We start from the raw sequence: 16,174 nt of genomic DNA on the forward strand, positions 1-16,174 counted from the left end.
CTAAATTGTTTGTAGAAGTAGATCAAGAGTTTTGCTTTAGTACACTACATTACCAGGTGATCTACAGTGGGAAATTCTACAAAATGTTCCTTCTTTCAGAAGAAAGTTCATTACCTAGGGCACATCATTTCAAGAGAAGGGATTTTAGTTGACCCAGAAAAGGTGAAGGCCATAATGGATTGGCCAGTACCAAAAAATGCCCCTGAGGTACGTAGTTTTATGGGGCTAGCAGTGTATTATTGTAAGTTTGTGTAAGGGTTTTCAAGGATTGCAAAACCATCACCACATTATAGCGAAAGGGGGTCAGGTATGAATGGGCATATGAATGTGACACTGCATTCACAGAACTAAAAAGGTTACTAACTAGTGCATCTATCCTTCAAGTACCAAACATGGAAAAAGACTTTACTATCTACACCGATGCTTTGGCGCAAGGATTGGGTGCAGTATTGATGCAAGAAGGCGGAGTAATAGCTAACACATCTATAAAATTGAAGAAACATGAAGAGTTGTATGCCACCCATGACTTAGAATTAGCAGTAGTGATGTTAGCCTTGAAATTGTGGAGACACTACCTCATTGGGAGAAGATTTGAGTTAAGAACAGATCATCAAAGCCTGAAGCATCTCTTCACTCAAATGGATTTGAATTCCAGACAAAGGCGGTGGAGCGAATTCATGAGTGAGTATGATTTTGAGATCTCATACATCAAGGGAAAGGAGAATGTGGTGGCGGATGCACTAAGTAGGAGACCACGAACCTTCTCCCTAGTAGCCTTAAAGGTAAATTTAAGGGAACGTGTGTTGGAGAAACTCTTTGAAGATAGTTGGTATCTAAAGGTCATCTCAACAATCTAGACTCAAAAGCAGATAGAACCAAAGTTTGAGGGATATGTCCTTGAACCAGATGGGCTATTAAGATTTCAAGGGAGAATGTACGTACCTAAGGAAGGGGGTATAAGAAGAACCATCCTCGAAGAGTCACATAGAGCACTCTATTGTGCACATCCTGGAGTAAAAATGATGTACGCAGACACGAAGAAACTCTTCTTTTGGGCAGGCATGAAGCACGGCATAGTCCAGTTTGTCGCCAAATGCCTCGAATGTCAACGAGTGAAGGTTGATCATCGCCATCCAGTAGGACTCCTACAAACACATGACATCCCTATATCTAAATGGGAGGTAATTTCCATGGATTTTGTTGTGGGTTTGCCACTCACTTCACAGAGGCACAATGCTATATTGGTTATAGTTGATAAATTCACCAAAAGTGCCCATTTCATTCCAGTAAGAGACACTTACGATGTTACGGATGTGGCATGAGTGTTTATAAGTGAAATTATTCGACTACACGGGTTACCCACAAAGATCATTTCTGATAGAGGCTCTTGATTTACATCTAGGTTTTGGACAAGTTTGCAGTCAACACTAGGGACTCAGTTGAACCTGAGCACTGCATATCATCCAGAAATAGATGGGCAGACTGAAAGAGTAAATCAGGTTTTGGGGGAAATGCTTAGGATGTACATCATGGATAATCAAACTCAGTGGGAAAGGTACTTACCATTGGTAGATTTTGCCTATAATAACAATTACCACAGTTCAATCGAGATGCCTCCTTATTAAGCTCTATATGGAAGGCCATGTAGGACGCCACTGAGTTGGGAAAAGTTGGAGGACCGAGTAATAGTTGACCAAAATTAGTTCAAGAAATGGAGGAATAGGTAAAGTAGATTTTACAAAGGTTAAAGGAAGCACAAGATAGACAGAAGAGTTATGCTGATTCACATAGGATTGATCGTAGTTATGAAGTAGGGGACCAAGTTTTTATTCGTATCCGACCCAACAAAAGCACCATTCGGTTTGAGACGGGGACGAAATTGTCACCTCAGTTTGTAGGACCTTTTAGGATCAAGGAGAAGATTGGACCAGTTGCCTATCGTCTTGTACTCCCACCCCATTTGCATAAAACTCATGATTTTTTCATGTATTTATTTTACGACATTATGTTTCTGATCAATCTTACAAACTAGATTGGAGGGAATTGCAGGTCTCAGACATGGGAACCGTAGTGGTCGAACCATTACGCATATTTGACCGTAGGGTTCAACAGCTCAGACATCACATAGTGGACCAAGTTAAGGTCCAGTGGGACAAGTATAGCCCAGGATCTGCTACCTGGGAGGATGCAGAGACTATACGTCGGGACTACCCATCACTTTTTGAGCATTTGTGATGCCCATTTTTTTCGACTTAGACAACTACCTATGTTAAGGTTCTATTTTGCAGTTCCATGTTATTTATTTATGAACATTATGTAATATTGATGCATTTGGTTGGACACGTGAAACTACTTATATAAATCAATTGATGGATTTGGTATTAATGATGGAAGTGGTTGATGTATGGCCTAAATGTATGACTCACTTAGTGAAGAATTATCTAGTGTGTGACTTATCAGAATTATTTTGTTTCATATATGGCTCAAGTGGATATGATTTGTTTAAATGAATGACTTAGTGAATTTATGGCACGTGGATACTAGACTTAATAAAATGGTGATTAAAGATCACTTATATATCTTGTTGTTATATAAATGCATGAAAGAGAGCTAATCTGCAAGTTGGAAAGAACTATGTGATAGCCAAGATCTACCCTTCCATTGAAGGAAGGTCGAGACATCTCATGGGGAAAGGTATAATGTACATTGTTCTATTACATTTGGTATCTACTTGATATGCAATATTATGACACGAGTAAAATGTAAATGACAGGTGGCAAGACGACCTGACTAAATTATTCAATGACAAGTCCAACCAGCACTGTAGTGTGGTCCATATTGGGTCGTTGACCCTAGTTGTGAGGAGGGGTGGAGGTATTTCCCACTGTGTAACCTCCAAACCTGGAATCGTGGGAGGGCAGTGGTGGACACACTCCCCTAGACGTGTGATGACGATTGTCAGTTTCATGCTGGGGAAGTTAGGTCGATATAGTCGACGCTTCTACCATGTTGGTTTTATTAGTGGTTAGATTGGTATAGCGGATGCCACTGTATATAGAAGCAGAGGATGGATAGGGTGGGAACGAAAGTAGGTCAAGAGGGATAGGAGGATATAGATCAGTTGGAGACTCTTGATGGGAAGGAATTTAATTGTCTGACTTATTGAATTTTACTACTATAACTCTCTCTCCATTTGTTGTGCCTTATTGCCAAACTACTTCAAAATCTTGTATCTTTTACACTCTAACTTCGGGACGAAGTTTTCTAAAGGAGGAGCGTATGTAATGCCCTATTTAATCTTATCCTGCAAATTTTACTGTGTTTAAATTTCCTTAAAATATGGACTTATAATTATCAAGAAATATTGGTACATACCTACATTGGTGAAACTGTAAATTTGGTATTGATATAAATTTTGTTATTTACCTCCCCAAATTTTTAAATTTTGAGAAGACATAGTCCTCTCCAATTCATTACCAAATTATATATATTCATCTCTCATCTCCAAAATGTCCTCTCACATTTACTTGGGAGAAGACATGGTCTTCTCCAATTAATTACCCAATTTTATATTCATATCACACTCCCAAATGTCCTCTTAGATTTACTTGGGAGAAGACACGGTCCTCTCCAATTAATTACCAATTTATATATCATCTCTTATTCCCAAAATGTCCTCTCACATTTACTTGGGAGAAGACATGGTCATCTCCAATTAATTACCAATTTATATATTCATCTCTCATCCGCAAAATATTTACTTGGGAGAAGACATGGTCCTCTCCAATTAATTACCCAATTTTATATTCATATCACATTCCCAAAAGTCCTCTCATGTTTACTTGGGATAAGAGAAGTCAAATGTAAGGATAAGGGAGAAGTTATGACATTAATGAGAGGTGGTTGAGGTGGAGAAGAGAGGGGGGCATAAAAGGGGTAGGATGAGAGGAGGAAGAGGATGCTTGGTCTTGTTTTTTGTTTTGGTTTGGCTGTGGTCTTGGCGGAATTGTTTGAGAGAGAGGAGGGGAGTATTATTCATCTTAGATACACTACATCTGGTTGGACTTAGGCTCAGAGGGCTAGGGAACCTGTGGAGGTTTCCTAGGCTATGAATTACTTCCTAGTTGGCTGGGAGGTAAATCCAGTCGATGGTCAGGAGAAGCGTTCCAGCAGGACCAACAACTCAAGGGCATCTCCATCTGGCTATCGGTACAGGTATTCCTCTATGCATAGATTACTCATGTAAGTGATTAAAATGAAATGTTCACTTTTAAATTGTAGGAATTAGATTTTAAATAGTAAATTATCATTGATTAAATGTCTTGTCAGAAAATAAATTATTGCCTTTTTATTGCATTTAAAAGTAGAGAATATAGATCTGGTAGAGGACCCTAAGAGGGGATCTTACAAATATAGGTTCAAGCTTTATTCAACAATAAAGCTCAAATTTATTATAACAATATATTAATATAGACAATATAGGTTCAAGCTTTATTCAACAATAAAGCTCAAATTCATTATAACAATATATTAATATAGACAAATATAGGTTCAACCTTTATTCAACAGTAAAGCTCAAATTCATTATAACAATATACTAATATAGACAATATTAATATATTGTCTATATTAATATTGTCTATATTAATATAGACAATATTAATATAGGTTCAAGCTTTATTCAACAATAAAGCTCAAATTCATTATAATAATATATTAATATAGACTATATTTGATATTTGAAATCATTGCAACCCCATATATTTGATATTTGAAATCATTGCAACCATATATTTGATATTTGAAATCATTACAACCATATATTGAAATCATTGCAACCATATATTCAATATTTGAATATAGAAAATATATTTAATATTTGAAATCATTGCAACCATATTGAAATCAATGCAACCATATATTTGATATTTGAAATCATTGCAACCATATATTCGATGTTTGAAATCATTACACCCATATATTGAAATCATTACAACCATATATTGAAACCATTGCAACCATATATTCGATATTTGAAATCATTGCAACCATATATTCAATATTTGAAATCATTACAACCATATATTGAAATCATTGCAACCATATATTTGATATTCGGAATCATCGCAACCATATATTCAATATAAACAATATATTGAAATCATTGCAACCATATATGCGATATTTGAAATCATTGCAACCATATATTTGATATTTGAAATCATTGCAACCATATATTTGATATTTGAAATCATTGCAACCATATATTTGATATTTGAAATTATTATAACAATATATTTGATATTTGAAATTATGTGATGTTTGAAATCATTACAACCATATATTTGATATAAACAATATATTTGATTTTTGAAATCATTAAAATCATATGTTTGATATAAACAATCATATATTTGACATTTGAAATAAAGCTCAAATTCATTATAACAGTATATTAATATAGACAATATAGGTTCAAGCTTTATTCAACAATAAAGCTCAAATTCATTATAACAATATATTAATATAGACCATATAATTGATATTTGAAATCAATCATTGCAACCATATATTTGATATTCAAAATCATTACAACCATATATTCAAAATCATTGCAATCATATATTTGATATTCGAAATCATTACAACCATATATTCGAAATCATTGCAACCTATTTGAAATCATTGCAACCTATTTGAAATCATTGCAATTATATATTTGATATTTGAAATCATTACAACCATATATTGAAATCATTGCAACCATATATTTGATATTTGAAATCAATCATTGCAACAGTATATTTGATATTCGAAATTATCACAACCATATATTTGATATAAACCATATATTTGAAATCATTGCAACCGATTTAAAATCATTGCAACCTATTTGAAATCATTGCAACCATATATTTTGATATTTGAAATCAATCATCGCATCTTACAACCATATATTTAATATAAACCATATATTTGATATTTGAAATCATTGCAACCATATATTTGATATATTGAAATCATTGCAACCATATATTTGATATTTGAAATCATTGCAACCATATATTTGATATTTGAAATCATTACAACCATATATTTGATATAAACAATATATTTGATATTTGAAATCATTACGACCATCTATTTGATATTTGAAATCATTACAACCATATATTTGATATAAACAATATGTTTGATTGTTGAATTTAAGCTTTTGTGATCCATATCAAGTTTAATGATAAATATTTCAGTGAAAATCACATTGAAATATTTTTGTCGACACGTTTCGAACCAACGAGTGTGGTTCATCATCAGGACAAGTTATATCAAATATCAAATATATTTGATATTTGAAATCATTACAACCATATATTTGAAATTTGAAATTATTTAATATTTGAAATCATTACAACCATATATTTGATATAAACAATACATTTGATATTTGAAATTGTTATAACAATATATTTGATATTTGAAATTGTTGTTTTTTTTCCTTGGAAAAAGTGTAATTTTCATTAAAAGATAAGAAAAGTACATGTTATATGATATTGCAAATATGAATTGTTGTCAGCAAAAAGGGAGTATTGTTTAGAGCTATTATAAACTTTACAAAAACTATTATGATGCTTACTGATAATAAACTTCTGAGAAGTCCAGTAAGTTTCTAAAAATATGCATTTTGTCCAAAAATATATTGAAAACTGGTAAGTTATATACATAGAAGGAGAAAGTAAAAGAAAATATGTTGAATGATCTAGCGATCATTCTAATAGGAACCAATCATGTCCATAAAAGGACGATGATAGTAACTGTAGAAACTGTCGCCCCTGTATTCCTGTATCTGCCATTGACCTCTGTTCAGTTGCGCTGCCTCTTTGGATAAATGATCACCGATCTCATTCCTTTCCCTGTGTATATGTGAGCATGCAAATGAATCAAATTGGGACTTTACAGAAAGGATATTAGTCAGAACATTCTAAGTGTGTGCAAGTGACAATGATTAACTTCATTTGTCCAGTTAATTATGAGTTGTGAGTCTCCAAATATCTAAAGTTGTTGGCAATTTTGTTCTTTTGCAAAACGGAGAAGGTATTTTAGATTGCTCAATTCAGCATAGTTGTTAGTGCCTCTGCGAAGGCCGACCTTGATTCTATAAGACACTATATTATCCATATGCAGCACCACCCCTCCACCACAACCTTCAGCTTGTGCTGAGCCGTCAAAATAACCCCAGGGGGAGTTTATGTCTATGGATTCTTGGGTAATGATCCGAGGGGGTCGGATGTCCTGGTCCTCCAAGTGCGAATTGTACAAAGCCAACAGCGAAATACTGGAGGAGTCCCAATCTATTTTGGCATTCTTGAAAATGGATTTGTTCCTGTTAAGTCAGATTTCCCAGCAAATTAGCAGTGGAAGGCATCTAGTTTTCTGAGAGTTGGCTTTTATCCACCATCTTTGCCAAGCCTCTTCAATATCTCGTCCCAACCAATCAATATGTAGATTTAGTGAAGTGACGATCCTTTGCTAGAAGGCTTTCGAGACATAACAGGTAAAGAAGAGATGAGAAGTATCTTCCTCCTGCATCCTACTCAGACAGCATCTAGAAGGCCCACAGTTTGCACGACGCGTCAACATTAGTTCAATGGGAACCTTGTCTGTTAAAATTCACCACATGAAAAGCCTAGATTTGGGAGGGGCCTTTAATTTCCAGATATGACTCCACCACCAAGAGAAATCATCCGTGTGTCTGGCTGTCATTGTATAAGCATACCTGATTTGGGGGAGTATCTGCCTTGGGGATCCAATGCCCAGATAAGGACATCTTGATTGTCGTTTATATGCACATTGGCCTCCTCTAATGAGCCTATGAATCTCTACCAATCATCGACCCAAACTGTTGGAATGTTGAGCATTATGTGGTCCTTCCAGATCTGGTTTTGCCACATGTCCTTAATATCATCTACTATATGTGATAAGTGGGTGATGCCCGAGTCTTGAAGGAAATTGCAAAGAGGACGGGGGAGAATATGGCCATTCCCACATCCACTCCACGCGTCCAAACGAATCCTCGCTTGAACTCCATTGCCAACTTTCCAAGCCAAACCACGCTTGATCAGAGAGATAGATTGAGATAATGCTTTCCAAATTATGGACGATCCAGCCATAGGAACTGAAGGCCTATGGATCCATTCCAGAATTGAGAGTGGATATATGTACTTATGATAAGTGATTTCATGCCAAAGACTTCTGGAATTAATAAGTTTCCAGCCTAGTTTTGCAGCCAAAGCCTCAGCGAATAAATGCAAATTTTTTATGCCCCAACCCCCCAATTTTTTGGGTTTGTCAATGTTGTCCCAATGGACCCAATCAAAAGTTCTCCCTAGAATTTGTTCGCGCCAAAAGAAGCGACGACATAATTGTTGAATTCTTTTTTAAATGCCTTTGGGAATCCAGGCCAGCGACTTCCAGTAAACCGAAATAGCTTGTAGGACCGACTTGAGGATAGTTAGCCTACCTGCTCTAGAAAGCCATCTCTGTTACCAAATATTGATTCTGCTTTCAATCTTGGCTATAAGCCAAGTCCAATCTACTATGCGATAACCATTTGGTTTCAATCCGAAACCCAAATATTTAAGACCATCATCCAGATCTTGATGCTCATATTCAAAAAATTGGCTAGCTAATCTTGCTTCATTCAACTGGCAGGAAACTATGATAATAGTTGATTTTGCAATATTTGGCTGCATGCCTGTAGCTATACAAAAAATATCTAGAATAGCCTTGAAAGCATATGAGTCTTGAAAAGATCCATTTAAAAAAATCAGAACATCGTCAACAAATAAAATATTGGTTATACAGGACATACACGAGAGCCTGACTCGAGCCAAAGAGCCTTCCTCTCTGCCTTTTGTTATCAGTCTGCTTTAGCCTTCCATGATGAGGAGAAAGAGCAGTGGGGAGAGAGGACATCCTTGCATAAGGCCTCATTCTGCATGAAAGAAACCCAAAGCCACTCCATTGATGAGAATACTAAAGGAGACGGAAGTAAAACAGCCCATGATCCAATTGATGAAAGCAAAGGGGAAGCTAATGTGAGTGAGTTATCCTAAGGTAGGACCAAAAGGTATGATCAAAGGCTTTGGAAAGATCAATTTTTAGGATGACAGACTTTTTATGGAGCTTCTTAATCGAGTGAAGAGCTTCCTGAGCAGTACCAATTGCTTCATGGATTTGGTGATGGTTGAGAAAGGCAAATTGTTCCTTGGATATCATTCAGGAGAGAAAGGGTTTAATATAGAGGGCTATTGTTTTGGATATGATTTTGTAAATGCTATTGCAGAGGGATATGGTTCTGTAATCTTCAAAAGAGGAAGGATTATCAGATTTGGGTATAAGGGCCAGGAAAGTCGAGTTGAAGGCCTCCAAAATTCTGCCAGACTTTCTGCTTTCTTCAATGGTTTGGTTGAGATCATCTCCATTTAAATCTAAAAAGGAACTGAAGAATTCAATCGGCCACCCATCAAGACCAGAGCTCTTATCCTTATGAACTTCAGCACAGCTTCAAGCTCTTCTCTAGTAACCTAAGAGTTTAGTTCTTTAATTTCCTCCGGCTCGATGAATCTAGGCAGAGCTTCAGCAGTGCGAATGATGCTTGGAAGGGTTATTCCAATGGGGGATTTGTAGCTATTAGAGTAATGTCTAATCCCCATGTGAGTTGTTCAAAATTGCTCGCTTTCCTTCCTTTTGAGTGTAATTCCTAGATTGAGTTAATGGCTTTCCGACCCCTTGCATATTGTTGAAAGAACTTTGAATTTTCATCACCTGCTTTGATCTAGATTGCTCTACTCTTGAGCCTCTAGGTTCCTTCTTTTAAGCAAAGAAGCTTTATTCTGTCAGTTTCCATCTAAATCAGTTGCAACTTTTGTTCTGCCGAGTTCAATCCTGTGGGAGTTGATTCTTCGAAGGCTAGTACAGCCTTTTCAATTCTTTGAAGATCTTCATCTTCTTTTCTTTGTTTTAATCTGGCCCAGGTTATTGTTTTTCCTTTTAGAACTGCTAGATTTTTTGCAAAGAGCTCCCCTGGGGAGGAGGTTTCATTATGGGAGCAATGGATCCAAGTGGTCGAGACCAAGTTCCTGAAACTCGGCTCCAGCAACCAGGAGGAGTTAAATTTAAAAGGTGAAGAGGGTTTAGAAAGATTAAATTGAGCTCCAGAAATATAGGAGAGTGATCAGAGATCCCACCACTCCCCACCCATTGACGAAAGATAATTAAACTTGCCATAAGAGGGGCTTTGATCAAGAATCGGTCCAATCTTCTAGCAAGGGCATCTACCCCCAATCTGTGATTCCTCCAAGTTGGCTTGAGTTTAACAGGGTCAATATTTAGAAATTCGTGAGCATCCAACAAGTTTTCAAAAATGTTGTGAGAAGATCACTTTGACCCCTGAAGCCCCAGGATTCCACTGATCCGAGGGAGAAATTTAAATCTCCACCAATAATGATATTATATTGATTCATAAAATTAGCCTCCATGATTTTATTCCAGAAGAACTCTCTGTTCTGGCAAGGGCCATAGATGTTGATGATCCTAAATGGTCTGTCGGTCTCCATAGACCAGATATCTACACCAAGAAAACTTTCTCCTCCCCAAAAGTTGAGGATTTTTGTAGAACGAGTGTTAAACCCCAAGGTGCAGCCACCAGAGTGATCCTTCACATCCAAAAAATGAAAATCCCAAGTTGGGAGAAAACTTAAGAGAAGCTTATTTATCTGGTGACCTTCCCCCAGAGTTTCTTGAAGGAAAATAGCATCCAGCTTTTCAGACAGACAGAGCCTCTTGAGAGACAGCTTTTTGTCAAGGTTGGCTAAACCCCTACAATTAAAGGAAAGACAGATCATGGGGGAGAGGAGCGAGGGTTTCTCTTTTCCCTAAGAACCCAATCGATTGGGGATTGGACCCCGTAGGCTACTTTAGCACTAGCCCTTTTAATAGCCTTGGAATTTTTTTATTGACGGCCTCTCAGAGGCTTGAGAGTAATTGAATGAGGGGGGTCAAGGTCTAGGCCTAAGACCGAAGAGGGAGTAGCAAGGAGGGATCTCAGGAAATATCGATGAGACCCACTTGATAGTGGGCGATCATTGAGTGGGCAGGTGGTCCTATCCACAAAGGGTTGGGGAATGGGGCAAGACAATGAGAGACACACAACGGGAATAGGACAAACCGATGAACATAACTTATTAACTTCAGCTTGAGAGATGACAAAGTTCAAAGAAGATGATAAATTTACCAAACCTTCAATAGAATGAGAAAAAAAGAGGAAGAGTGGAGAAGGGAGTACCCGCGAAAGTCATGTCCCGGTATCTAGATTTTTCAGGGGGTCGATCTGATGCCCTTGCGAAATGGCGAGCTACGGCCTGCTGCGGAGTTAGACTAGAGGGCAGAGTACTTTCTTGGAGGTCCCATTGAGAATCAAAATCTGAATCTAGAGTTTGAGTGGACGCTGAGACCAACACTTTGGCCGGGATCTGATTCTGCCCTAAAATTCTTGGACAGTCTTTGTATAAATGCCCCACTTTGTGACATTTGCGGCAACGGAAGGGAATGCCTTCGTAATCCATAATTTTCCTCTGAGTAATGTCGCCCATCTGAAGTAGGTGGCTCTCTACCAGACCTCTAGTATCTAGATGCACTAGAATACGTGTCAATGCTAGGCATCCTGTGTCTTGGTAGGTTCTATCATGATCTAGATAGACACCCAAATCATCTCCTATTACCTTGAAGATTTCTTCCCCCCAAAATTGTAACGGGAGAGCAGGCAATCGGACCCAGATTGGCCCTGCTCCATGATTTTCCTTTTCTGGGTCAAACATTGGCGACCATCACTTCAATAGCACTAGTGTCATCTCAATGTGCCAGTACTGCGTGAGGACCCAGTGTACTTGGTCTAGATGAGCGAAAATCAGAGCAAACCAGCCCCTGGAAAGTGAGAGGATACTTGGGATTTGTATGAGGAGATTCCCCCTAATTTCCGTTGTCCACTTTCAAAGGCGTATCGGGGAGTAATTTCGGCTTCTCATCCTTCCAACTAACACCGTGCTCTCCGTGAGGGCCGCTTGAGCCATAGGAATTCCTTCTCCGAAGATTAACCGCCTGACATTGTTGTTGTTATAACAATAAATTTGATATATTTGATATAAACAATACATTTGATATTTGAAATTGTTGTTGTTATAACAATACATTTATATAAAATTTGATATTTATTTGATATTTGAAAATGTTATAACAATACATTTGATATTTGAAATTGTTGTTGTTATAACAATACATTTGATATTTGAAATTGTTATAACCATAAATTTAATATAAACACTATTAAAAAATTCATTAAAACTAATAATATAACACAGAAAGACAATCAGAATTAAAAATAGTTTATACTTAGTCTATACGGTGAGAAAGATTCATTAAAAGCAGATCATGTTTATACATAGTCTATACTGTGAGAAATATTCATTAAAAGTAGATCATTGTGATATGGAAATACAATCAGAAATTAAAATAGTTTATACATAGTCTATACTGTGAGAGAGATTCATTAAAAGCAGATCATGTGATATGGAAATACAATCAGAAATTAAAATAGTCTAAACTTTAAAGTTTCATTAAAAGCAGATCATGTGATATGGAAATCCAATCAGAAATTAAAATAGTCTAAAGTCTCATTAAAAGCAGATCATATGACAAAGAACAAAAATCAGAATTAAATATAGTTTATATGTTGTAAATATTGTTGCAGGGAAAGAAATATGTGGTAAATATGACCGGCTAGCCCAAACTATCTGAAAATGTGTTCTGTAAATATTGGTTTGGGGAAAGAAGAATCGGGTCAGATATTGTACAGGATTGATTTGGAAGGAAAAAAGAACTATCTGAAATATCGAACAAAAAGTCGAAAGTTCTTCGAAACTCTAGAAAACGAACTTTCAGAAATTCTCAAATGAAGGGCCCTGAATTTCAAGAAAATCGAAATTATCAGAAGATATCAGAAATGTTTACAGTCGAAAGCAGACAGCAAAGAAAAGTATACAGAGAAATGGAATTGGAATCAAATTATCTGAGACCAGAAGGGAAATATACGCAAAGAAATTGAAATATATTGCATTGACTGCTTAGATGAGAAGCTAGAGCATTTCTATGGCTCCACAAGAACAAGTTTTGCATTGGAAGTGGAAACCCTAATATTTAATTAAAGCGTACCTTCTTCCGAATCATTTTTATTTTTTGTTTCAGAATTTGGCATCGCAGAGTTTATTACCTCCTCAGTATGACGGACCCCTAGCTCGTCGCCTTCAAAAGCTTTTCCGGAAGCACTCTGACTTGGTTTCTCGTAGTTCATCTCCTCGTCACCCTGAAAAGCTCGGACAAAGTTTCAGAAATCGGAATCCTTTTCTTTTGGTACGAATTTTATTATTAAAAAAAGAACATTCATCTTTTGATAAAGAATTAATAAATCAAATTAAGTTGGAATCTAATTTGATTTTTTAAATAAATGTAAAATCAAATAAATCACTTTGAAGAGTGGTTATAAAATAATTTAATAGAGTGATTAGATTTTTCTCGTCACAGAAGGGTTTCTTCTTTTTCTTCTTTTCAATTTTATATGTTTGAACACGGACCTTTTACTTGCAAATAGATTCGTAACCAGAAACACAAAAGCATCTATGGATTTGCATTGAAACCGGGAGGATTTAAGCCGAGACGTCATCAAAATGCCGGCAGAAGCAAAATCAGTTGTGGATTTGAGTCCAATGGTCATAAAAATGCCGGAATAGGCAAAATCAGTTGTGGATTTGAGCCCAATGGTCATCAAAATGAAGCAAAATCAGCGGTGGATTTTGCCGGCAGGAGCAAAATCGGCGGCAGATTTGCGTTAGACAGGGCAGATGGCAGATTTGCGTTAGACAGGGCAGATGGCAGATTTGAGTCGAAGCAGCACTGAAATGCCAATTTTTGCAGAAAGAAAAAAACGAACAATCTTTTATTTTAAAAAGGTTGTTACATAGTTAAGGTCCTATAAACTATAACTCGATCGCATAGCAACAGAGTATCTGGGAAAAAGGAAATCACCAACAGTCCCAATCAATGGCGTCACATGAGGCCACACCCAAAAAAATACATGGAAAATACATGCTACAGAAAGAGTCAAACATTTCTACGCAATTCAGGAGCAGCCAAATACGGATCAGTCCAAAAATGAAAAATGCTCACACCCCTGTTGAACCCTGAGATGCCAATGGCGGTAGTAAACATAGCCATGTGCATTGAAGCCCCACGCTTGGACAGCCCATCGGCCACCGAATTCTGCTCCCGATAGATATGGGAGAATGAAATGTGGCTGAAAGAGGTAGGAAGGCCTAATATCGTCCAATGGTGCTGAGCCCTGAGAGGGGATATTTAGAGAGGAAATACCCTGCACCCAATTAATTGTCAGTTTGGAGTCTCCAACCATTGTGGGTTTATCAATGACAAGCCAACTTGCAATCTGTAAAACATCCTATAGATTCAGGAAAGTAAAGTACCAGTGCCACCAGACCAGCGGAACCTTAAATCAGTAAGCTGCTCCATCATGATGAAGACACCACAACCACAGTAGCACCACCATCAAAAGAAACCAACTAGGCAGGAGAAGTCTAACTGTATGATAGATGCCACTTTGTGACAGATGCATGGCGTCTAAGGTCCCACCTCCAAGAAATAATCCAAGATGCCCAGGCTTTTCAAAAATGAATTTATTCCCCTGTTCCAATACCCAATGGGAAAAATAAAGAAAGGGTATGAAGTGGTTTCCAAGCATTATCCCAATTAGACAGGTGCTCAAGGTCCTCAAGGGCCAATCCACAAAGCCAACAGCGAGTCGCGACTAGGACAAAAAAATACTCGTTTGATGAGTATATCCCATGTGAGAATTCGGTTGTGTAAGACCAACCATACAAAGCATTTGATCTTTAAAGGGGCGTTCCACCTCCACATCCTAGCTAACCAACCAGATAGTGGTTGTGTCGGAACTGTAAAAGATAAACCAGAGTCAGAATTGTAAAAGATAAAAAAGTGTATACTCCTTTAACAGGGACATCCCCTCCAGAATTGGAATCAGCCCATGCAAATTTATCAGGCCTATCAGAAAGTGCAATCTCTGCATTGATGAGGTTAGGACGATATGTTTCCAAGTCGCCTCAAAAACACCCGGAATGCCCACCTCTCGCATTCAGCCAATAGAGAGTATTGAATGGAGCTCAGTCCATCCTCCCTAAGAGGGCCAGAGATGAGAGTCCATTACGTAAAAGGCATTGTATGAGATGGAACGATAACAAGCCAGAGCTCGTAGACATGCCTTTAATTGGATCAAGACCGATACAAACTTTCTCCCTGTGGCCCACTTCACAAAGATTATTGATGAGAAGGGCCTGGTTGAAACATATGAGTCCCGAATATTCCAACCTTCCTTCGTTGAAACATATGAATCCCAAATATTGCAACCTTCCTCCGCCACTGATTTGGACAAGGTAGATAATGTGACCAAGTGAATCTTATATCTACCAACAACCCTATTCCAAAGGAAGCTGGAGAGGATAGTGTTGATCTTATATTTACCAACAACCCTATTCCAAAGGAAGTTGGAGAGGATAGTGTTGATCTTTCTGATGACTGCCATGGGAAGGAGAATTAAGTGCATCCAGTAGACGGGCATGCCCTGCCGCGCCACTTTAACCATGATAAACCTGCCCCCCTGAATAAGCCACTTGTGCTCCCATATCGAGATCCTCATTTGGAATTTGTCGATCAACCATTACCAGTCCCCTGCCACATAATGGTTGGGTTTCATCATGTATCCCAGATATTTAAATCCATTTGCCAGTGGCAAGATCCGAACACCAAAAAGGGCCACAATTTGAACTGAATCGATATCATCTGCCTGATAGGAAATTAATTCAAACTTGTTAGGATTCATTTGAAGTCCAGATGCCAAATAGAATCTATGAATAACCAAATATAAATGTTGCCATTCTGCTAATTTGGCCACACCAGCACAAATAAAACGGAAAACGGAGACAGAGTGAGTCGAGGATATGTTTTTGGATACCCGACAACCCGAAAGCAAACCCCT

General features: G+C 37.5%; 1 long non-coding RNA gene across 3 annotated transcripts; it reads right to left on the reverse strand.

Annotated features, from left to right (window-relative positions):
- Positions 1–6,487: 6,487 nt before the first annotated feature.
- LOC149199154 (uncharacterized) lies at positions 6,488–15,340 on the reverse strand. 3 transcript variants are annotated; one of them, XR_016253242.1, is made up of 4 exons: positions 14,589–15,340; positions 14,280–14,479; positions 13,267–13,417; positions 6,488–6,911 (listed from the first exon to the last, which is right to left on the reverse strand). It is a non-coding gene; the product is annotated as an uncharacterized LOC149199154 (long non-coding RNA). The 3 variants fall into 3 exon arrangements; XR_016253244.1 differs by having other exon boundaries at positions 13,325–13,417; positions 14,589–15,326; XR_016253243.1 differs by lacking the exon at positions 6,488–6,911 and adding an exon at positions 12,810–13,016 and having other exon boundaries at positions 13,325–13,417.
- Positions 15,341–16,174: the final 834 nt, after the last annotated feature.

Source organism: Pinus tabuliformis, chromosome 2_1 (genome assembly GCF_031772625.1).
Source record: "Pinus tabuliformis cultivar Carrire ecotype Pingquan chromosome 2_1, CPIR1, whole genome shotgun sequence".
Taxonomy (NCBI): Eukaryota; Viridiplantae; Streptophyta; class Pinopsida; order Pinales; family Pinaceae; genus Pinus; species Pinus tabuliformis.